The following is a 25,784-nucleotide window of genomic DNA, read 5'->3' as shown; positions in this document are numbered from 1 at the left end:
CCTTCTGGTACACCTATCAAACGTAGGTTAGGTCTTTTCACATAGTCCCACATTTCTTGGAGACTTTGTTCATTCCTTTTTGTGCTTTTTTCTCTAATCTTGGTTTCTCGTTTAATTTCATTGAATTGGTCTTCGACATCAGATATTCTTTCTTCTGCTTGGTCAGTTCGGCTATTGAAACTTGTGCATGCTTCGCGAAGTTCTCGTATTGTGTTTTTCAGCTCCTTTAATTCATTCATATTCCTCTCTAAATTATCCATTCTTGTTATCATTTCCTCATATCTTTTTTTAAGTTCCTTAGTTTCTTTGCATTGATTTAATACATGTTCTTTTAGCTCACAAAAGTTTCTCATTATCCACCTTCTGAAGTCTAATTCTGTCATTTCGTCACAGTCATTCTCCGTCCAGCTTTGTTCCCTTGCTGGTGAGGAGTTTTGGTCCTTTCTAGGAGGTGAGGTGTTCTGGTTTCGGGTGTTTTCCTCCTTTTTTCGCTGGTTTCTTCCCATCTTTGTGGGTTTATCCGCTTGTCGTCTGCGTAGTTGCTGACTTTTCGATTGGGTCTCTGAGTGGACACCCAGATTGTTGATGATGAAATATTTCTGTTACTTGGTTTTCCTTCTACCAGCCTAGCCCCTTTGCTGTACGACTGCTGAGGTCCACTCCAGGCCCTGCTTGTCTGGGGTGCACCTCTAGCAGCTGTGGCACAGCGAGGGATGCTACCAGTTTCTTTTTCTGCTATCTTTGTCCCAGGATGATGCCTGCCAAATGTCAGTCTTCTGGATATAGAGGGGTCAGGGAGCTGCTTGAGGAGACAGTCTGTACTTTTTAGGAGCTCAAGTGCTGAGCTGTGAGCTCTGTTGTTTATTCAGGGCTGTTAGGCTGCTATGTTTGATTCTGCTGCAACAGAGCTCATTAAAAAAACCCTTTTTTTCTCAAATGCTCTGTGTTCGGGGGTTTGGGCTTTATTTTTCGATGTTCGTTGAGGTGTCCTGCCCAGCTAGGATGCAGACTAGCCACTGTTTGCCTGCTGAGGCTCCGCCCTGCTGTTGTGTGATTCGCCCTTTTCCTCCAGGCTCTGCTGTGGTCTCCGCCACGCCCTGCGGTGGAGTCTCTTTGTTGTAGCATGTTGCCTCGGCAATGGCAGGCTGCATCAGCAGTGGGCATGTATCTCAGTGGGGCAGGTTGCCTCGGTAGTGGTGGATGGCCCTCTGCCACATAGCGTCTCAGACCGTCTGCTTGGGATAGTTTGAAATCGTGGTTTTGTTCATCCCACTGGGTACCCCAAACGCTCTGTCCCTGCAATCCCCTGGGCTGGCCTACTGTCCAAGTCTCGTTCAGTCTCAAGTCCAGCCCTCTCAAGTCTCAGGTTGCTGGTTCAACAGTGCACCCGGACAAGCGCGCCCTGTGGGGATTACTGGGTAGGGCCAGCCGCCTCCGCCCAGGCTGCCGGCTTCACCAGGCAGACGTACTGCCTGGCATCCCGTGTCTTTTTTATACTTGGGAGTTTCCCCGTTCTGTGGGCAACAAAGATCAGTCTGGAAATGTAGCTCCAACTCACCTCTTTGTGGATTCAACGAGAGCTCCAATCCTGGATTGTTCTCATAGCGCCATCTTGAGTCCCTCTCTCGCCATATTTTCTTTATCCAGTCTATCATTGATGGCCATTTGGGTTGGTTCCAAGTCTTTGCTATTGTAAACAGTGCCACAGTGAACATACATGAGCATGTGTCTTTATAACAGAACGACTTATAATCCTTTGGGTATATACCCACCAATGAGATTGCTGGGCCAAGTGGAGTTTCTATTTCTAGATCCTTGAGGAATTGCCACACTGTTTTTCACAATGGTTGCACTAATTTACACCCCCACCAACAGTGTAAAAGTGTTCCTATTTCTCCACATCCTCTCCAGCATCTGTTGCCTCCAGATTTTTTTATGATCACCGTTCTAACTGGCATGAGATGGTACTCAATGTGGTCTTGATTTGCATTTCTCTAATGACCAGTGATGATGAGCATTTTTTCATATGTTTGTTGGCAGCATAAATGTCTTCTTTTGAAGTGTCGGTCCATATCTGTAACCCACTTTTGATTGGGTTTGGTTTTTTCTTGTAAGTCTGTTTTAGTTCTTTGTAGATTCTGGATATTAGCCCTTTGTCAGATGGGAAGATGGTAAAAAAATTTTTCCATTCTATTGGTTGCCAGTTCACTCTAATGACTGTTTCTTTTGCTATATAGAAGCTCTTAAGTTTAATTAGATCCCACTTGTCTATTTTGACTTTTGTAGCCATTGCTTTCCGTGTTTTAGTCATGAAACATAGTCTTGCCTATGCCTATGTCCTGAATGATATTGCCTAGGTTTTCTTCTAGGGTTTTTATGCTGTTAGGTCTTATGTTTAAATCTTTAATCCATCTGGAGGTAATTTTTGTATAAGGGTAAGGAAGGGGTCCAGTTTCAGCTTTCTGCACATGGTTAGCCAGTTTTCCCAACAACATTTATTAAACAGGGAATAGTTTTTTATTGCTTGTTTTTGTCAGGTTTGCCAAAGATCAGATGGTTGTAGTTATGTTTTGTTACTTCCAAGGCCTCTGTTCTGTTCCATTGGTTTATATCTCTTGTTTTGGTACCAGAACCATGCTGTTTTGATTACTGTAGCCTTGTAGTATAGTTTGAAGTCAGGTAGCATGATGCCTCCAGCTTCGTTCTTTTTGCTTTGGATTGTCTTGGCTATGTGGGCTCTTTTTTGGTTCCATATAAAGTTTAAGGTGTTTTTTTCCAGTTCTGTGAAGAAGGTCAATGGTAGCTTGATGGGGATAGTGTTGAATCTGTAAATTACTTTGGGCAGTATGGCCATTTTCACAATATTGCTTCCTCCTAACCATGAGCATGAAATATTTTTCCATCAGTTTGTGTCTTCTCTTATTTCCTTAGAAGTGGTTTGTAGTTCTCATTGAAGAGGTCTTTCACGTCCTTTGTTAGTTGTATTCCTAGGTATTTTATTCTCTTTGTAGCAATTGTGAATGACAGTTCACTTGTGATTTGGCTCTCTGTCTGTTATTGGTATATAGGAATGCTTGTGATTTCTGCACACTGATTTTTATATCCTGAGACTTTGCTGAAGTTGCTTATCAGTTTCAGGATATTTAGAAAACAATGGAGTCTTCTAAATATACAATCATGTCATCTGCAAATAGAGAGAAAGTGACTTCCTCTTTTACTAATTGAATACCATTTATTTCTTTTTTTTGCCTGATTGCTCTGGCTAGAACTTGCAATACTATGTTGAATAGGAATTGTAAGAGAGGGCACCCTTGTCTAGTGCCAGTTTTCAAAGGGAATGCTTCCAGTTTTTGCCCATTCAGTATGATATTGGCTGTGGGATTGTCATAGATAGCTTTTATGATTTTGAGATACGTTCCATTGATATCTAGTTTATTGAGGATTTTTAGCATAAAGGGATGTTGAATTTTGTCAAAAGCCTTCACTGCATCTATTGAGATAATCATGTGTTTTTTGTTCTGTTTATGTGATGTATTATGTTTGTAGATTTGTGTATGTTGAACAAGCCTTACATCCCTAGGATGAAGTCTACTTGATTGTGATGGATAAGCTTTTTGATGTGCTGTTGCATTCAGTTTGCCCATATTTTATTAAAGATTTTTGCATTGATGTTCATCATAAATATTTGCCTGAAAATTTCTTTTCTAGTTGTGTCTCTGCCAGGCTTTGTTATCAGGATGATGTTGGTCTCATAAAATGAGATAGGGAGGATTCCCTCTTTTTGTATTGTTTGGAATATTTTCAGAAGCATTGGTACCAGCTCCTCTTTGTATGCCTGGTAGAATTTGGATGTGAACCTGTCTGCACCTGTACTTTTTTTGGTTGGTAGGCTATTAATTGCTGCCTCAACTTCAGCCCTTGTTATTGGTCTATTCAGGGTTTTGATTTCTTGCTGGTTTAGGCGTAGGAGGGTGCAAGTGTCCAGGAATTCATTTCTTCCAGGTTTATTGGTTTACTCATTTATGTGCATAGTGTTGTTTGTAGTAATCTCTGATGGTAGCTTGTATTTTTGTGGAACTGATGGTGATATCCCCTTTATTGCTTTTTACTGCATCTATTTGATTGTTCTCTCTTTTCTTTTTCTATTAATCTCGCTAGTGGTCTGTTTATTCTGTCGATCTTTTCAAAAACCAGCTCCTTGATTTATTGATATTTTGAAGGCTTTTTGTGTCTCTATCTCCCATAGTTCTGTTCTGATCTTAGTTATTTCTTGTCTTCTGCTAGCTTTTGCATTTGATTGATCTTGCTTCTCTAATTTTTTAAATTTTGATGATAGGGTGTTAATTTTAGAACTTTCCTCACTTCTCATGTGGGCATTCAGTGCTATGAATTTCCCTGTAGACACCACTTTAAATGTGTCCCAGAGATTCTGGTACATTGTGTCCTTGTTCTCATTGGTTTCGAAGAACATTTTTATTTATGCTTTCATTTCATGATTTATCCAGTAGTTGTTCAGGAGCAGGTAGTTCAGTTTCCATGTAATTGTGCAGTTTTGCATGAGTTTTTCAGTCCTGAGTTCGAATTTGTGGTCTGAGAGATTGTTGTGATAATTTCCATTCTTTTGCATTTGCCGAGGATTGATTTACATCCAATTATGTGGTCTATTTTGGAGTAAGTGTGATGCGGTGCTGATAAGAATGTATATTGTGTGGATTTGGAGTGGAGAGTTCTGTAAATGTCTATTAGGTCTGCTTGCTCCAGATCTGAGTTCAAGTCTTGGATATCCTTGTTAATTTTCTGTCTCATTGATCTGTCTAATATTGACAATGGGGTGTTAAGGTCTCACACTGTTATTGTGTGGGAGTCTAAGTCTCTTTGTAGGTCATTAAGAACTCGCTTCTTTTATTTCAGTGCTCCTCTATTTGGTGCATATATATTTAGGATAGTTAACTCTTTTTGTTGCATTTATTCCTTTACCATTATGTAATGCCCTTCTTTGTCTCTTTGATCTTTGTTGGTTTAAAGTCCATTTTATCAGAGACTAGGAGTGCAACCCCTGCTTTGTTTTGCTCTCCATTTGGTTGGTACATCTTCCTGCATCCCTTTATTTTGAGTCTTTGTGTGTCTTTGCATGTGAGATGGGTCTCCTGAATACAGCACACCAATGGGTCTTGACTTTTTATCCAATTTGCCAGTCTGTGTCTCTTGACTGGGACTTTTAGCCCATTTACATTTAAGGTTAATATTATTATGTGTGAATTTGATCCTGCCATTTTGATACTAGCTGGTTGTTTTGCCTGTTAGTTGATGCAGTTTTCTCATTGTGTCGATGGTCTTTAACATTTGGTATTTTTTTTTTTTTTTTTTTTTGTAGAGGCTGGTACTGGTTGTTTCTTCCCATGTTTAGTGCTTCCTTCAGGAGCTCTTCTAAGGCAGGCCTGGTGGTGACAAAATTTCTCAGCAATTGCTTGTCCATAAAGGATTTTATTTCTCCTTTACTTATGAAGCTTAGTTTGGCTAGTTATGAAATTCTGGGTTGAAAGTTCTTTTCTTTAAGGATGTTGAATTTTGGTCCCCACTCTCTTCTAGCTTGTAGGGCTTCTGCTGAGAGATCTGCTGTGAGTCTGATGGGCTTCCCATTGTTGGTGACCCTACCTTTCTCTCTGGCTGCCGTTAGCACTTTTTCCTTCATTTCAACCCTGGTGAATCTGATGATTATGTGCCTTGGGGTTGCTCTTCTTGAGGAATATCTTTGTGGTGTTCTCTGTATTTCCTATAGGTTGGGGAAGTCCTCCTGGAAAATATCCTGAAGAGTGTTTTCCAGCTTGGATTCATTCTCCATGTTACATTCAGGTACACCAATCAAATGTAGATTATGTCTTTCCACATATTCCCATATTTCTTGGAGGCTTTGTTCATTTCTTTTCACTGTTTTTCTCTAATCTTGCCTTCTCATTTTATTTCATTAAGTTGATCTTCAATTTCTGATATCCTTTCTTCTGCTTAATCAATTTGGCTATTGAAACTTGTATATGCTCCACGAAGTTCTTGTGCTGTGTTTTTCAGCTCCATCAAGTCATTTCTGTCTTCTCTAAGCTGTTTATTCTAGTTAGCATTTCTTCTCACCTTTTTTCAAGGTTCTTAGTTTCTTTGCATTGGGGTAGAACCTGTTCCTTTAGCTCAGAGAAGTTTGTTATTACCCACCTTCTGGAACCTGCTTCTGTCAATTTGTCATTCTCCATCCAGTTTTGTTCCCTTGCTGGTGAGGAGTTGTGATCCCTTGGAGGAGGAGAGGTGTTCTGGTTTTTGGTGTTTTTATCCTTTTTGTGCTGGTTTCTTCCCATCTTCATGGATTTATCTACTTTTGCTCTTTGTAGTTGGTGACTTTTGGATGGGGTCTCTGAGTGGGCATCCTTTTTGTTGATGTTGAGGCTATTTCTTTCTGTTTTTTAGTTTTCCTTCTAACTATCATGTCCCTCTGCTGCAGGCTGCTGGAGGTCCACTCCAGACCCTGCTTGCCTGGGAATCACCCGTGGGGTGTGCAGAATGGTAAAGATTGCTGCTCATTTCTTCTTTTGTTATCTTTGTCCCAGAAGGGTACCCTCCAGATGTCAGCCTGAGCTGTCCTTTATGAGGTGACTCTTTGGATATACAGGGGTTAGGAAGCCGTTTGAGGAAGCAGTCTGCCCCTTGTCAGAGCTCAAGTGCTGTGCTGGGAGCTCTGTTGCTCCCTTCAGAGCTGCTAGGTAGGATTTTTAAAGTCTGCAGTGCAACTGCCCCTTTTCCCAGGTGCTCTGTCCTGGGAAGTTGGGGTTTTATTTATAAGTTCCTGATGTGCTGCTGCCGCCTTTTTCCAGAGATCTTTGCCTTGCAATGAGGGAGTCTAGTCGCAGTCTGCCTGCAGAGGCATTGTTGAGCTGCTGTGTGCTCCCCACAGCTGCTGTGTAAAATTCTTTCTGCTTTTGTTTACCCAGGTAAGGTTAGAGCTGCCTTGTTAATAGTGGACACCCCTCCTCGCATGGAGCTTGAGTGTCCAGGGTCGAGCTCAAACAGCTGTGCTGGCCGCAAAAATCCCAAGCCAGTGGGATTCAGTTTGCTGGTCTTCATGGGGGTGGAACCCACAGAGCCAGATCACCTGGCTCCCTGCCTTCAGTCCTCTTTCAGGTATATGGGCAACTCTGTCTTGCAGGAGCTCCAGCTGCCAGTCAAAATATCTGCTTGGATTTGTGCTGGGAACTCTGTGCCAGCTGAATCAGGCACCCTGATTTGCCCTGGAAACACACAGTGCCTGGCGGCATGTGGGGATCTCCTGGTCTGTGGGCTGTAAAGACCATAGGAGAAGCACAGCATCAGAACCAGAGCTCTGGAGTGGTTGGACATCCTGATGGCCTCCACTGGGTAGGAGGGAGTGCACTGTGGCTCACTGCACTTCCTCAGTGAGGCACTCCACCCTGCCTCGATGTGCCCTCCTTGAACTACAGCCACTTTCCAGCCAGTGCCATTGAGATGAACCTGGTACCTCAGTTGGAAACACAGAGATCACTCGCCTTCTGCATCGCTCTCTCTGGGAACTGGGAACTGTGCTCCAGAGCTGTTCCTATTTGGTCATCTTGGCATAAGTCTATCATACCTACCTTCTTTTATAACTTCTAAGTCATCTACTCTCCTCCTCCCTATTACAGTCTTCAAAGGCAAGCTGATAGATTAAGTCCTGGCCCAGTCCATGTCACATAGTTGCAATTGATTCATGGACACACTTTGTCATTTTCTCATTCCCTGAGTATATAATCAAGAAAGATATACTTAGCAGCTGCCAGAACCTTTATATTAATTTATTTACTTATTGAGGAAGAGCAATGATGATGGGAAAAGCCTAGAAGCTCCTAAAATTTTACTCAACACTAGGTAAGATAGTAAATCAGGAGTAAGGTGACATTCTGAATAGAATGGTAGAGATTAGTAATATCTACAAGACATAAAGGATACAGAGATGTTGGTTCCCAGTGTATCTTTGTTTAATTCATTAGTGTAGTCCTTGCAATAAAAAGGTAGATCATAGCCAATAACTATGAGCTGCTGTAAACCCTACCATACCAATTGCTTCAATGGCAATTGCTCTGCTGGAATCCAGTGTCTTCACTAGAAGAGATTGATACAGCCTTTTGACATGCAGCTATTAACCTGGTGACTGTCTTATGTTCAGTTTACAATGGGAGGAAGGATCCCCTTGAATAGATAGCAGTAGCAGTATGTATTCAGACTCTTGCCCTAGGGCTCTACTAAATTTCTGCTCTGCCGCAATGTAAATCCAAAGTTTGTTTGATCAGCTTTACATTCCACATAATATCACACTGATACCAGGGAAACTAGTGTACTTGCCATATGCAACTTCCCAGATTTAATTAACATGATGTCAGTGGTAAGATACTTGTGTGACACATCATAGGAAATAAATTCTACAGATATTTTTAAAGTCTGCCATATTGATGAAGTTTCTAAGCATCTGACAAAATGGGGTATGCCCAGGCATCTCCTCCTATGTAAAAGGCAAATCACTGTACATTGCACTTCCTAGATAGATAAGTCATTGTATCTTTGATTGTTCTTGGTAGGCATCTTTGGATTTTGGATACAGGACATACCTCCCTTGGGAATATTGTTCCATCCTATTTGCCAGATAACTTGGAAGGCTACCAGTTTTGAGTGGGTGCCCCCAACTAGAGAATACTCTAAAATAGGTTCAAAATGCCTTTTGAGCACAGCCTGTGGTGCTACAGGTAACCTTGACAGGACACAGTGCAGAGTCTGGAAAGCCCCAATAGAGTTTTTAAGCAGAGTCATGCCATCTGCATCAGAGAATTAGTTATCATTACAAAACAAGCTCCTGGCATACTACTGGACTCTAATAGAAACTAAGTGCATGACCATGGGACATCAATTGACTATGTGACCCCACATGCTTATTGTGATGATTAATGTTCTGTATCAACTTGACTTGGCCATGGGGTGCCCAGATATTTAGTTAAACATTATTTTTGGTTGTGTCTGTGAGGGAGTTTCTGGATAAAACCCTCATCACTAGTAATTTCTCATATGAAGTTCCCTAATTGTTGAGGAACCTATATATCTACAAAATAGCCACTCTCCTCTCCTTAGCTTCTGGATCCACTGGTATTTTTCCCAATTCCTTCTGTTTTGACAACATTGCCTCTAGCAATAGCAGATTATTTTAAGGCAGCACCAATTATACCACAGAAGACATTCTTGCATCCTTTGCCCTGACTTGGGGAATGTGGAGCATTTCCAACTTGGCCCTTTGGCTGTATCCTTAAACCTGAACAATTTCTAGTCACTACTTCTGGCTTTGAAAGTTTCTCAAATATAGATTTCTATTGGTTTCCTTGGCTCAGGACACACATCATTTTCTCTCAGTTTCTTCTTGAAGCTCTATCATCATGCTTGAAATGAAGGAAGCCCTCTCCCTCTCTTGTAGTGGGGATGGGGTGTGATGTGGAGGTGGGTCCACAGCATACCAGCATTTATCTCCAAGGAAATCCTCTCCTTAACCTTTTCAATCTCAACACTTTCATACTCATGAAGTGCTCACTGGGGTAAGAGTTCTTAAACACTTTCTTTGCACATCTGCATAGGTGGTTTACTAGTTCACTTCAGCAAATGTGAGTGATTTCTACCCATGCTCCTCCAATCATTTTAAGACCTTATGCTAAAACTGTGACAGAAAGAGTCCCTTATTAACATCATTTGGCATGAGTTTTTATTCATTTATGCATATATTTTTCATTTTTTATTAAGCAAGTGTTCTTTGCACTGTGGTAGCTGCTGGTGATATAAAGATAAAAAAGACAAGGTTTCTGACCTGTGACGGTCCAGAGTTGAGCAAATTGTACCTTGAAGACAGGCAGTTAAGTTTTCTAATTTTCTGGAGTTTGACAGGGCAAAGCCTGTTCTAGGAGAAGATCTGCTCTCTTTGCGTGCTGCCTACGTAAAACATCTCTTTCTTTGGAGCTTCTGTCATTTATTCAGTGTTTCTTCTAAGGACATTTCAGATAAGATCAGAATTGCCTCAAAGCTTATCCTGTTCAACATCTCACATGGGTGTTAAGTAGTTAGAACTTATAATTCCTCTGTACCAAATGCTGCAGTTCTCATCTCTCTTTAATCTTTGGAGTAGTGGACATGGCACTGGTATTTATTGAAGGCTCCTCAAATGAATTTAAAATGTAGCCAGGGTTGAGGTTTATCCGCAAAACACGTGCACACACATATATGCAAACACGGCACCAAATTATACTTCTGCTCAAGGAATCTAATCTAGCTTCTATGATAATTGGGAGAAATATCAACGATTAAATCCAGAGATGACATAAAGTACACTTCAGGCAACATTACTTCATTGTTATTTTGAGGGGTCCATTGCTCACATATTCATTCCACATTTATCTTCTGTCAGTTCAAGGTAGAAATATCTGATTTTGCAAATGCTTCTCTTTCCTGTAGAGGAAAAAGGAAAGATAGGACTAGTCCTATTCATGAAGAAATGAGAAAGTGTACTAAAAATCAATATTCTTTTAAAGTCTTAGAGCACCATTATTGCTTCCTCAGACAAAATTTGTAGTAACGTTTCTTGTTCACATTTTTATTGCAGAATAAATTTGCTGAAAAGACTATAGTGAAAAAAGATATAAAACTTGCTTAAGAGTGGCATCATAAGATTACAAAATATTTTAGCGAGCGTGTCTTTTCATAATTCTAATTTTTCCTGATGCTATTTTAATATGACCTTGAGGTCAATGGAACTTTTAATGAAAAAGCCCTAAAAACTCAGAGTGTTTTATGTAATAACTATGTTTTTTTGTTATAACCCTATTAACTGATTTTTTTGGCAACCCTATTAACATAATAACTATGTAAACACAAGTGCCTGACACTATCTGTTGCTCTGCTTTTTTATGACTTTTTACAATCTGTCTCTAATACAGTCATTTACCATATAACGATGTTTCTGTCAATGATGGATCGCTTATACAATGGTGGTCTCATAAGATTATAATGGAGCTGAAAAATTCCTATCACCTAGTAATGTCATAGCTATTATAAGATGGTAGCACAATACATTACTTTTTCTATGTTTAGATACACAAATTGTTACCACTGTGTTACAAATTGCCTATAGTATTCAATATACAGTAACAGAATATACAGATTTGTAGCCAGAAAGCAATAGGCTATCCCATATAGCCTAGATCTTTCACTTTATATAGATAAAAAGGAGTAAAAATTAAAGCTATGAAAATTAAAAACCAAGCTATAGCATCTAGGTTTGTGTAAGTATATTCTATGATGTTCACACAGTGATAAAAATCACCTAACAAAGCCTGTCTCAGAATGTACCCTTGGCCTATGTTTGTTGCTTTGTTATTTATTGTATTTATAAGTATCTCATATCTGCCTGCATTCATTTATTTATTATTTCCCCAAATATCTACAGACTATTTGTATTAGAGATACAAAGATGAATAGAATATAATCCTTCCTCGTGCCCTAATACCACTTTGCACATACTTCTTTCATAGCCAAATAATGGGCTGTTCAAGTGAATGTATTTGATTCCTAGGAACTCTGTTATGTCTCTAGGAAGGCCCACCCTAGAATTTGTGGGCCTAAGCAAGAATCCAAATGGAAGCCCATATACCATGTATCTAAATATTTTTAAATTATACATTATCAAATCTTAAAATATGCTCTTTGCTTCTACCTTGCCAATATATTTTCAAAAAATCAAAATTGATAAATACATAGTAAGCTATGGTTTTTGTATGACTAGAAGACAGCAGATATTAAAAATGACTGGATTTTATTTTTTTGCATATATCTAGGTCTTCTGTAAATGGGCTGCTGCTGTAATTCATAAATTATTATCTATTCCATTAAATTAATTTTTATTGACTTTATTCTAGCAAAATCACTAATTATGTTGTAATCAAGATTTCTAAGTAATTTATATTATCTTAAAAGGAATGATCTAAAGGAATAAAACTTACAGGTAAATGCAAAGTATAATTAGAATGCTTTTATAAAAATGTAATGTATTTAAGAAAATAAAAGTAAAATCATAATTATTTTGTTTTCAAAAATGTTATTACATCATTAAAAATTATAAAATCTGATTTATAAATATCAGAATTTTAAATACAATTATTTTTAAAACCTGAAATTTAATTTCTGTTTTTAAATTTTAATTACATACAATTTAATATTTTAAAAAAATTTTTTCAATTTTAGTGTTCAAGATTGTATCTGCAATATAAAGAATTAGTATTAATTTTCACACATATTACATTTAGATCTACATATATGCAAATGTGAAAGAAACATAAATTATTTAATATTAAAAAATTATTTTCAACTACCATATTCAGCTGTTGCAAATATTGTGCTAATTGATGAGTGTCTCTGGAACAACATTGTCACACACATAGAAAAGTAAGAAAGGGACACTCAGCACTACTGGGATGCAAAAATATATTGTGTTCATGCTATCTGAAAGAAAGGAATTCATAATTTGTGCTAAGTGTTGTTCAAATCCTCCCTGTGCTCTGAACTCATGTTCCTCTCTGGCATTAGCAGTGGCACAACCCACACTCCTACTTGACACTGGACACAATCACCTCTTGTTTCAAGGACATAAGGCAAGAAATAGAAAATGAATTTCTCCTGGACCTGAAAGACTTGGTCATGAGAGTAGGTATTTAGGGTTATAAATCATTCTGAACCAATGCTAAGCATCAGAGCTTGAGTGACAGACACCCAAGTATTCTTCAGTAAACTTAAATTTCGTTTTTAGTGTTTGTGATATGCAGCTATTTCTACAGCACAGGATCCAGGGGAAGGTCATGTGTTGTTCAGTTGCATCTTTGTATAGTTACAGCCTATCATAGTGTCTGATATATTAAAAAAAGGAGTATTAGAATATTAGTACCCATTTGGTTGCGATTCAGACTGACAAGCAAAATAAGCAATGTGTTGACTTAGAGAACTGGCAAAGTCTGAGGGTACATATTCAAGCACAGCAAGATTCAGAGCTTCAAGTAACATTGTCAGGATACTGTCTCTCTCTGTTTGCTTTCTTATGTCCTGACTTCATTTTCATGAGATGTCAGTGATAACCCATTGGTTTACATCATCAAGGCTTACATGCTACTAGGTTAGCAACTCCAAAAGCAAAATGTTTCAGAGCTAATTGTTCCTTGGCTCTGATATGACTAGTGTGGGTCATATCCTCCCGCCTAGCATCATTCACCCTGGACATGGGATGTATTGCTTTCATGAATGAGTTTTGAGCCACATGACTAAACCATCATTCAAAGCCAAGGCTTAGTGGTAGTCCCATCTAAATCATATAGACTGAGAATGGGAGAGGAGTGGTTCCCACAGGAAAATTGAAGTGCTATCGCCAGAAAAATGAGAAAAGATGCTAAACAAGCAATATAAAAATTTTTGCTCCAAAGTACATCACAAATGTTTGTGAAACAAATACATGTACAAGTTAATATCATCACCTGCTCCGGGAAAATGGAAAACAACTAATGACAACACACTGTGATGTGACTTACAATTAAAAATATGTACAAAATGCAGTGAAGACTTGAAGAAACGAGTGGGCACTCCCCCAAGCAAAATAAGGCAATGTATTGACTTAGAGAACTGGAAAAATCTGACGGTACATATTCAAGCACAACCAGATTCAGAGTTTCAAATAACATTGTCAGGACACTGTCTCTCTCTGTTTGCTTCCTTTCTTCTACACTGACTTCATTTTCATGAGGTGTCAGTGATAACCCACTGGTTTACATCATCCAGGCTTACATGCTACTAGGTTAGCAATGCCAAGAGCAAAACGTTTCTGAGCTAATGCTCATTGGCTCTGCTATGACTAATGTGCCCACGAGTGTGAGCAGGGAATGGGAAGGAAGGTCAGACTGATAGAGTCTAGACAGTGAATCTTTCATATCATCCAAAACATCCTACTCCTTCTACTGATCACCTTTGAAAAATTGAAAACCTCTGAGTTTTATTGTACTGTGTTGTTAGGCTAGCCCCACCATTTCTTTATCCTATATGTTACTCTTACTTGGTTTTACCTCCATTTTGCTTTAGTATACTCACAAGAAATTCCTTAGAAAGCGTGCAGGCGGTTACTGTTATGAGGCTCTGCACATCTAAACATGTATTCCGGCCTCTCTTATGATTCTAGTTTGACTTTATATATAAATCTGGGTTCAAAGGATCTTTTAAGAGAATTTTGGACAGAGGTTTTGTCATTGTCTTCTAAAATCCAGTATTATTCATGAGATGTCTCATGTTGGTCTGATTCTTCTTCTTTTTAAGTACTCTGGGTTCCTTTTTATTCTTCCTTTTGGAAGCTTTTGTATATTTTTTTCACTTATACTTTAGGTTCCAACATTTTACCGTGATGTGCTTAGGTGTGAGTCTTTTCTAATTCATCCTACTCAGTACTTGATTGGTCCTTTCAAATATGAGAGATTTGAGTATCTCTTCAGATTCAGGAAATGAGTATGTTTTCTTCGGTACTTTCCTCGCCTCCATCTTCTTTGTTATCTCTTCCTGGAATGCCTATAAGCCACATGTTGGACTGTCTTAGAAAGATGCTCTATGTCTCTTAGTGTTTCTCTCATATTTTTCTTCACTTTTTTTCTTTTTGTTCTGCTTCATAAAATTGCTATGGCTTTATGTTCCAATTCTTCTATTTAATTTTGATATAAAAATATGTTTTTTAATGTTATTTTATAAACATATAAAAATATGTTTATTGTGGCCAACATACTTTTAGTTTCTAGGAGGGTCTTTTTTTTCTCTTGTTCTTTTTCTTTTTCATAGCACATGGCTTTTTCTTTAGCAATGTAGCAGAATTCCAAATCTCTTTGAGGACATTACAAGGGGCTTGGATTGTTTAAGGTCCTCCTGTCTCTCAGAGTATTACTGTTTCCCTCAAGGAACAGTCTGTTCACGTTTTCTTTCTCCTTGATGTTGCTAGGTTTTGTCATGTGTGTTATGGTCCTTGTTTGTAGTTTATATTCAATAATTGGGAAGTGAGAGGACTGACTGGGATCTCTGTTTACACTGGTGAGGCTGTTCTATCAACAGGTTTGCCTTGAGGATGAGAAAGAGGAACTACCTGCTCACCAGTAGTTTGTCCCAGCAAGGGGCTTCACTCTGGCTCACAATATTCATTTTAGTAAAGTAGTCCTTCTCAAGTACTTCTTTTACTTTATTTGGAATAAAGACATCAGATATCTTGGCTGATATAGTGGGGGCTCAGCTAACTCCTTGCCACCTCTGCGTGCAAAGATGGGGAGGAAAGCCACTTGCATGGTTCTTCTGTTGTCAGGCTCTCCATAAGCTACACTCTCTCCCTGGTTTTAGCCTCTTTCTTGCTCTTAGTCTTTATATCTGCTGGATCCAAGGCTGGAGGCTCTCTGTATATCCCCCTCCATCAAAGATTTCACAAAATATTCTGGGCCAAGGGTTTCTTTACCAGATTCTACCAATCAACACCCTTCCTCCACTTTCTGTCTTTCAAAAATTTGTCAAAATCTCTCATCTACTCAAGTCTCTCCTCTCAGTCTCTACATTACTATGAGTTTATTCCATCTTTATTCTTTTACTAGCATATTAATGGAGTCTTGGGGTACAGAAGGATATTAAGAAACACATGTATGCAGTTGTCATCTTGAAGCTTGTTACTTTTCCAACAACAACAGCAATATTTTAAACTAGTTAAGAGAAAAAAGATAACTGGAAGAGAATTTAAAAATGCTAGCATCCCAATACTAACAATTACAATAGTATATTCACTGGTAGAGCCCAATATGATACATAAATAAAGACTCTCCTTTTTCATATTTAAGATGATAGTATTAGGACATTTATATGGGGTTATCTTCATGTAAAGATCCTTCCACTTGCTCCTGCTTATGACCAGGAGTACATTCATTGTCAGAACTTCAGTTAAGGGGAAGGGGCACTATTTGTGGCTAGAAGAGACTGGGGCTTACAACCAACCTGAAGATCAAAACAATCACTCTGGCCTCCAAGCCACTGGGATCTCACAAAGTGAGCTCATTAACAATAGTTCTTGGTTAAGAACTGCTGTGGGTTAAATGTTTGGGTTTCCCATGAATTTAAATGTTGAAATCTTGACTGTCAAGGTGATGGTTTTGGATGGTGGGGCCTCTGGGAGGTGATTAGGTCAGTAGGGCAGAGCCATTGTGAATAAGATTAGTGCTCTAGTAAAAGATGCTTAAGGGAACTTATGTGCCCATTCTGCCATGTGACATACAGCGAAAAGACACTCTATTAACCAGAGAACAGGTGCTCACCAGACACCAAATCTGCCAGTGTTTTGATCTTGTATTTTTTTAGCCTCCAGAACTAAATTTCTGTGAGAAATAAATTTCTATTGTTTATAAACCACCCCATTTATGGTAGTCTGTTATAGTAACTTAGACAAACAGCATTATGGAGTAAGAAACTAAAGTGAATTTATTTCTCTCCTCTTTGTATAGTTTCGACAAATTTATTCTAGACTATTTTTTTATTCTACTTACTATGGCATTGTTGCTACGGATACAGGATGATACATACCATAATGTCTCAAGTGCTGGAAGAGTATCCCAATTCTCCAGAAAAAAAAAAAACTAGAAAAATGAGTTATATAGCATAGTTTAACTTGGCTATCAAAAATGCTCACATATAAGGAAAGACATAAAGATTAACTTTTACATATAAATTCTTTTCAGTTTGTCAGCTTTGGAGCAGTAAGAGAAGAGGCTAAATTTGTCACTATCCTGAGCTTCTGCACAAAGTAATGTACAACTGTGGAAGCAAAGACACTATTACAATTGCATTCAGTCTGGCTTCCCACAGCCAAGTATTTTCAACATTATTGATTAGCTGCCTTCAAAACAAATTGTGGAGGAAAGTACAGTTTAAGAAAAGGAAACTTTTCTAGTCGATAAGTAACTGAAGTAACTGCTGGGAGTTTTATATGATCCAATTTTAAGCTCTCTCTAAATTAGTTATGATTGAAATTTATGCCTTAGCATTTCTTTTGAATATCTTATTAAATATAATATATTCACTGAAGTGAGAAAGAAGCAAGTAAACTAAAGCTTTGTGCAGGAAATCATACTTTTAGTAGTCAAAATATGAAAACTACCAAACCCCAAATAAATTTTTAGGCTCCCCTACTGAAATCAGAGACTGCAGTACTTATTTCCTCATCCCAGCAGGATGAAATGAAGAAACTGGCCAGAACCAGTACATGGCACCAAAGACAACCTTTAGTTGCCCTCGTTGCTCATCAGCATAAGACACTCCCACCAGCACCATGACAGTTTACAAATGCTATGGCAACACCCAGATATGTGTGTGTGTGTGTGTATACAAACACACACATGCATGCATACATTAGTAATTAATATGATTGTTGAGCATTGAATTAATAAGGTATATACACTATCATTACTTTAATTTTTTTATATATTCCCTTTTTAGGCCAGGCACAACTGCTCATGCCTGTAGTCCCAGTGCTTTGAGAGGCTGAAGTTAAGAGGATTTCTTGAGGCCAGGAATTTGAGACCAGCATGAGCAACATAGTGAGACCCTGTCTCATAAAAAAAAATTTAAAAATTAGCCAAGTGTGGTAGCATGTCCCTGTAGTTCTAGCTACTTGGAAGGGTAAGGCAGGAGGATTGCTTGAGCCCCAGAGTTCAACATTACAGTGAGTTATGATCACGCCACTGCACTCCAGCCTGGGTGACGGAGCAAGACTGTCTCAAAAAAAAAAAAAAAAGAAATGTGTTTTCCAGGAGGGTCAGCTTATCAATTGAAAGAGAGAAGAGGGGAGATTGATACATGTGTAACATTTTGAATGAGTGACAATACCATTGTTCTGATTATTTAGTCTATATTTACCCATTAGACCAGGATTATGACAGACTATATAGAAGAGTAAGTACTGCAAAACAGGAAGCTGTTTTTTCTCATTATCTGCACTCAGTAAATACTTGTTAAGAGAATGAATATATTTAATTTGAATGAAATAGGATGTGGAGAAAAAGAACACTTTTACACTGTTGGTGGGAGTGTAAATTAGTTCAACCATTGTGGAAGACAGTGTGGCGATTCCTCGAGGCCTTAGAAATAGAAATTCCATTTGACCCAGCAATCCCATTACTGGGTATATATCCAAAGAACTATAAATCATTCTACTATAAGGACACATGCACATGAATGTTCATAGCAGCACTGTTTACAATAGCAAAGACCTGGAACCAACCCAAATGCCCATTGATGATAGACTGGATTGGGAAAATGTGGCACATATACACCATGGAATATTATGCAGCAATCAGAAATGATGAGTTCATGTCCTTTGTAGGGACATGAATGAATCTGGAGAACATCATCCTCAGCAAACTGACACAAGAACAGAAAATGAAATACCGCATATTCTCACTCATAGGAGGGTGATGAAAAATGAGAACACATGGACACAGAGAGGGGAGTACTAAACACTGGGGTCTATTGGGGGGAAAAGGGGAGGGCCAGCGGGGGGGGAGCTGGGGAGGGATAGCCTGGGGAAAAATGACAAATGTGGGTGAAGGGGAGAAAGGAAGCAAAGCACACTGCCATGTGTGTACCTATGCAACTGTCTTGCATGTTCTGCACATGTACCCCAAAACCTAAAATGCAATTAAAAAAATAAATAGATAAAAAAGAAATAAGACAAAATTGCCCAAATACATATATTAAGATATTAGAGTTTCTTTGATAAAATAAAGCAGAAGACAATACTCAATCTGAACAATCAATAGAAAATGTAAAGATTAAAAAAAAAAAAGAAATAGTGTCTAGTATACAGTATGAGCTCTCAAACTATTTGGTGACTATAGGTAAACTAACCTCACATTATATGAAATTGAGAGCACTTATGGCCCCAAAAATCTCTAGGAACATTGATTGTATCTTTTCTGCATTATTTTTTTTAGAGAGATTTTTTTTGTTAAAGATGGGAACATGGTATTATTAAAGGGATTGAGAACCACAGTCAAAAAATGAGTATGACTGAAAATTTAATACTGATATCCAGGGAGCTCAACTTAAACATTCACTTTATATATTTTTGTCATTATTTTATCATTACTATCATTATTATTATTATTAATTTTAAGAAGTTATGCCTTCATTCAAACAATAATGATCCTGAGTTAATGATGAGTTTTTAAATTTCTGCATAAATGTTTGGGTTTCTCACATTCTTCAGTTTCATGGTAGCAATCCAGGTTCAGCCAACAACTTTGCTAATATTTTAAATAGAGTCATCAAATCTACCTTAGCAAATAATTTGCTTTCAGAGTTGTAAGCTTAAATACAACATTGTGATAACTTTTAATTTTCTAAAATATATGAGAGCACACTCTTAGAAAGGTAAGGGAATTGTCAGTAATATCAGTTGGATTCTTCCAAGTTATTTTCATTTTTTCTTCAAAGATGTATCCTTTGCTGATACCATTATCTCAGGTTGTCATCAAATGGAATGACCATTCTTCTCATTTGGCTCTGAATGATAGTCATCCCCCATCAATGCTCAGAGATTTCTCTCTCTCTACTCTGTTTGGAATCCTTTTGCCAGAGTGATTTGTAGTAATATGAACAGTGATGGCATGTTGGGACAGTGAGAGTGGTCTCACACCTCCCATGACAAAAGCTGTGCTTTCATGTTTTTAAGTTAAATTCATATATATGGATACTAATAGATTACCTTTTAGATTTTATAAAATCTGAGTTTTGCATTTTGGCTTTCCACTAAGCAAAATACACCTGTAGTGTATAGGGTTAAAAATGTAAATCAATATGGCTCTTATTTCTTGAGAGTTTACTTTGTGCCAGATATTTAGGTTTACTCCTCACAACCCTCTGAGGTACGTGCCATGATTATTGCCATTTTGCAGATTTAAACATAGAGGCTTTGAAGAAACATGCCAAAGTCACAGAGCAGGCAGGCAACACAAATAATTCAAGCCATATAATCTGCTCCTACAGCCTCTGCTCTTGACTGGTATAGCATGCTGATTCCCATAAACTGATAGAATTATTAATGATAGTTGAATCCATTACTCTGTAGTTATCCTAAGGGTAATTATACTACAAAGCATGCCACATCTGACCTTGATGTGGTGCCACCGAAGAGCCAAACCAAAATACCATAGCATTTCTGTGGTGTTGCAGAACTGGTGATATTAAAATACAGACATGTGAGGCTTACTAGAATATGAAATCCGGCCACATCACCGGAGTGCACCTAGTGAAACACTATTTGTATGTATTTTTGTAGTTTATAATATTTATTAAATGATGGGAGCAACTGTCACTCTTCAAGTCAGTTTGATGTCTGCCTAAAATGAAAGGATGGACTTGTGAATTAATTGCCTGAACTTGGATGTAAATGACCGCATCTGTCAAAATTCTTGCTTCATGTCTATAGACATATTTTATTTCCTATTCATGTAGGAATTCACTTAAAACTTAGAGGATGCCTAAGACCTACTCTTGACACTTTCCTGTGTCTCATGTTGCATACGATAATGTGCACTGGGTGTGAATCTTTTAAGCTCTCCCAAGCTCCATATGGCAAGATATACACTTCAGAGAGGGATTAAAATCCTGGGACCTCTCCTTCTGATTCTACGAACTGGCAATAGGAATGCCATTCTGGTTTCCAGGTGTAAAAGTCTGTTTTAATGATGCTTTATATGCAGAGCCTTGGGATGCATATATTACAGGCATTGTAAAATAGAGATGGGATTGGAGTGGTGAGGCTCTGGGGAAAGCCTTGGAGCACAGCTGTCTTCACACAGTGACATACACTAAGAGGAGCACTGAGGATCGGGCAGCATTGGTCTCTCCATCCCTTACAGCTCTGCATAAAACTGTCCTCTCCAATAGACAAAGAGGGAAGAAGCAGAGATCATGCTTTCCTGTCTGTAAAAGAGTTTGTATCATTAGCTCTAATCCCAGGTCATTAACTAAATCTACATGGCAGAATAACTAGGATGTACATGTACTTATGGAAACAGTGGAGGAATAACAGAGCAATGGCTTATTTGAAGACTGACTTTGAATGTCAGGTATATGAATAGAAAATTATAGGCAAAAAAGGAAAATGGAATTAATATGTTTGTTTAATAATGACTTGTTTAAAAGCAGTGGATCAATGCCAAGCCACTCATTTCCGTGCCAGTCTGCTGATTTCCTCTAATACCATTTTTTAAAGAGATGTTTTCAGATTTCATATTCTCTCTCTCTCTCTCTCTGTCTCTCTCTCGCAGTAATAGTCATAAAATAAGAAATGTGAAGATCATTTACAGACTACAGAGAAAGACCTATAGTTGTTTCATGCCTTAGAGCTGGTAAGAGGAAAAAAATGGAAGTCAAACTCTTCATCAACAATTAATTCATAATTTTCTCTGTAATGAGGTTGGAATGAGCTGTGCAGAGAGGATGTAGCCTGCATAGCAATAACAGGCTTTCAGACAGAGTCCAGTCTCAATGTTACATTCCTTTCTCGTACAGTCTTCCCAGAGAACTTGTACGACGAAAAGCAACATGACCAATTGAACAATACCATGCTTTTAATTTTAATGTAAAAATCCACTCCTAGATCCATTTATAAAGTAGCATAAAGCAGCAACTCAGTGGATATTTCTAATATTTAAGTTCAGTAAGTTCTTCACGGAATAAAAATATCTATTAATATAGCTTATCTGTAACTTAAATAAGAAAAATGATATGATCAATTGTTACCTAGAAGGTATTTGATAAAAATCCTATTTCCAACTTAAAACTTTAGAAATAGAATACTTTTGTAATTTGAAAAGCTAGCTCTATCCCAACATAGCAGCTGCAACCCCCTCAATAGGGAAACACTAGAAATATTGCCATTAACTTCAAGGCAGTCAAGGATGCTCATTACAAGTCATCAACATTTAACCTGATAGCTGTTTTGGACAATGCAATATGAATGAAACAGAAATTACAGGAAAGGATACTGGAATGGAGAAAAATTATTTATAATCTAAACATTTATGCATAAATAAAAAACATAAATACAAATTATTTACTACCCCAAGAAAATCTACTATTAAGTAAAAATTATGAGGGGCCATTTTGTTTGGGACTGAGCTCATACACTATGTCCAACAGACCAGACCAATCCAGAATGGAGTCCCTTGTGTTAGATACCATGTAATCAAACTGAACTTTAAAATGGGCCAGTTCTCAAAAAAAAAAAAACCAGGAGACTTACAGTAATCAATCAGAAAGGCCCAGTTTACCTGAGCTGACACAATAAGCAAGTCTCCTTTCTTTTAACCCTATAACGGAAGTAACTTTGTAACAACCAATCTGCTTTTTTTCCCCTCCTGTTTGTTTTCTTCAGCCTTTTCCTGTCTTTATAGAAAGCCCACTTCCTCTGGTCAACTCACTGAACTGTTTTATGGATGAGGTGCTGCTTGATTTATTAATCACTATTAAAAGCCAATTAGATCCTTAAATTAAATTTGTTGAAATTTTGTTTTTTAACACTACCAAGAAATCACTGGAGGCTCCAGTCCATGTGTTCTGTTCCTGTCAAAGATGAGCCCTCTCCTCACCTGCAGTGGGCTGAAAGGGAGCCTCACTCAGAACAAAGAACCCATCAAAGGCAAACTTCCATATGCTCCCAGCAGTGCATCTGCCATTACATGCAGAGCTTTCATGCCCGCTCAGTGGAGATACTGCTCTTGCTCTTAGCCATAGCCTATCCCTTCCCTTGTGCACTGGCTCATATCCTCTCTCATCTAGTTGAGGACATCATTCTTGCACTTATCCTCTCCTCTCACATTATCACATTTTCCAGCTCTACTGGACTATTCCCATTAACATGCAAACACTATGTGGTAGTTTCCATCTCAAAAAGCCATTCCTGGCTTGGCATCATCCTCCAGCTACTGGCCAGTTGCTTAGCACCCTTTCCAGCGAAAAAGGTGTCTTAAACCACCCTTTGAACATTTTGAACTCTGATTCTTTCTTGTGCCGTGCCTGTTAAGCATTTGCCCCCTCCCAGTTCACCAAAATAGCTCTGGCTGTTGGAAGCTAGAAAAGGCGAGAAAGCATTGTCCCCTCAGAGCCTCCAGAAGGAATCAGCCTTGCCAGTACCTTAACCTTAGCCCAGTGCAATTTTGGACTTTTGCCTTCCAGAAATATAAGAGAGTAATCTGTGTTGTTTTTAAGCCACTAAGTTTGTGGTAATTTGTTGCAGCAGCAGTAGAAAGCTAATATATCAATAGAGAAAGTGTTTGGTTGTTAATTGTTCTAGGCTTAGTTACAGGACAGTCTTTGAAAGGCAGGTAACAAACACCACTGGTTTCATTCATAACCTCATTCTCACTAGCTGGAGATGGCCTTTGTTAGGATACATATCTCCATGGGTCTCTTGCATTTCTTTGTGTCTTGTGTTTGTTCTGGATTGTCTTTTCAAGGATGTTTGTATAGTCAAGAGCCTTTGCAGATAGAGATACTGTTTCCCTCTGACGCAGAGGCCTGATGCATTTGCTGGCCAGAGTATCCTGCTGTCCAGGGTAATAAAGATAATGTTTTCCTCTGGAGCATGAGTTAGGCATATTTGCTGACAATGCCTTTAAAAGATAGAAGCTTACTAAATTTAGCATTTCTCATTTGGGACATAAACCCATCATGATCTCAGTATCAACCTGGACCTGGATCTATGTTGTATCCATGGACTTTGGGGGATAAGGGCAAGGAGAATCAATGCAAAATGAAGCTCACACTGCTCACCATGTTATAAGTTATAAAGTCCATTGTTTCTGAACCAGGAGTCTTGTGCCTTCTGCCGTCCATGAACCAGCAGCAGTCAAACTTGTTAGTCTGCAAGTAAGGCAAAATCTGAAGCTTAACAGTTCTTGATGTACTTCCAGCTGGGGGTAGCTGCATAATATAGTATTGGCTTGTGAAATGCAGACACAAGTCCAATGAGGGTTCAACTGAAGGTACTTCCTTGATTATTCCAGCAGTTTCCCCCTTCCTTTGACCTGAAACTTAGGATGAAGTTGCAGCATCTATCTTGCAACCATAAGGTCAAATGCCAAAACGCCAAAGATGATAGAGCAGCAAGTTGGAAAGTACCTGGATGCCTGAAGGCATCTTTGAGCAGGAAAACCAACTCTGGACTACCTACCTCCAGATTCCTTATTATGTGAAGCAAACAAATCCCGTGTTTGTTCACTGTAATGTTGAGTAGCTATTGTTACTCATAGCTGAAGGCATTTCAGATCAAAAGTGAAAACAAAGATTTAGTTCTAAATCTCTGGTGTGTTCATTTCTTTCTGAAAATAAAAGTAGTTTTGTTATTTTAAATGATAAAACAGGTGTATTCTTGAAAAGTGTTAATAATATTGGAAAGCATAAAAATAAAGCAATCACTACGGCCATCCACTACTAATGACCACCACTAATTGTCTTAGTTAACATTTTCACAGAATAGTCAGAATAGGCTGGTTCTAGTGTTAGGGTGTTTGTGCTAGAATCTTAACTCCATCACTTATTAGCTATGAAATAAGGCAAGTTATTTAAATGTTATATGCATTAGATTTCTGATTTGTAAAACGAATATAAAACACCTACCATTTGAAAATTATATTATATACTAGTCAACATACATAAACGTTCAGAACATTCTTTACACAGAGTGGGCACACATTAAATATGGTTATTTTCATCTTCCTAGAATTTCACTGTGAGTTCATGTGCATGCACATACATATACACATTTCAGATAGGACATTGCTGTATATGTCATATTGTCACTTTTTTCTATTTTGCATTATTGCAGAGGCATGTTTTCCTGTCAATAAATATAATAAACATTGCCACTTCTAATGGCTGTCAGGTATTTCAGTATGTAAAGGCACATTCGCTTACTTTACCTGTCTTTTACTGATGATCAGTGAGGCTTTATAAAGTTTCCCTCTACTGTAAACAATGCTGTGTTGACCATCCTTATATACCACTTTTAAATACTAAATAAGAACTCTTTATCATAGTACTTTCTTCTAATCATTTTCCAGAAATATAAATGATTAGGACCTCAGCTGACCTGGAGGGAAATCTGAACTGTCAAGCATTAAAGTCAATTAAAGCAAAATGAGCCCAGATGAAAGTAACAGTCATGCCTCTCATCACTTTCTTCCATAATATAAGTAAAAGGCTGGAACTGGAGAAAGCCACTGACTCTCCCATTCTATTTTTCCACATGGAACAGCACACTGGTCAAGCCTTAGGTGGATCAATGCAGACATGAGGATGGTCTCTCTTTTGAGGAAACTCAGAACAAAAGGCCCAAAGGAAACCAGAATATGTCACACCAAGATATGCCTCTTTATTTTGAGCTAAAGGCAATTAAGAAGCAGCAAATGGAGGGAAAGCTCTATCTATCCTCCCCCTTTCACTCTACAGACAGGATATAAAATCTCCTCTATTGGAGTAACTCTAGAATGTTACCAGCCCAGAGACCAGACAGTACCAGAGGAATCTGCAAACAGACCTCACTGCATTAGTTTCCTCCCATATATTTACCTTCCCACAGTTTCTCACCCTTAGAAATGTACAACCACTTTCCTTTG

Source organism: Callithrix jacchus, chromosome 2 (assembly GCF_049354715.1).
Source record: "Callithrix jacchus isolate 240 chromosome 2, calJac240_pri, whole genome shotgun sequence".
NCBI classification, from domain to species: domain Eukaryota; kingdom Metazoa; phylum Chordata; class Mammalia; order Primates; family Cebidae; genus Callithrix; species Callithrix jacchus.
Note: the sequence above shows the minus strand (reverse complement) of the source record.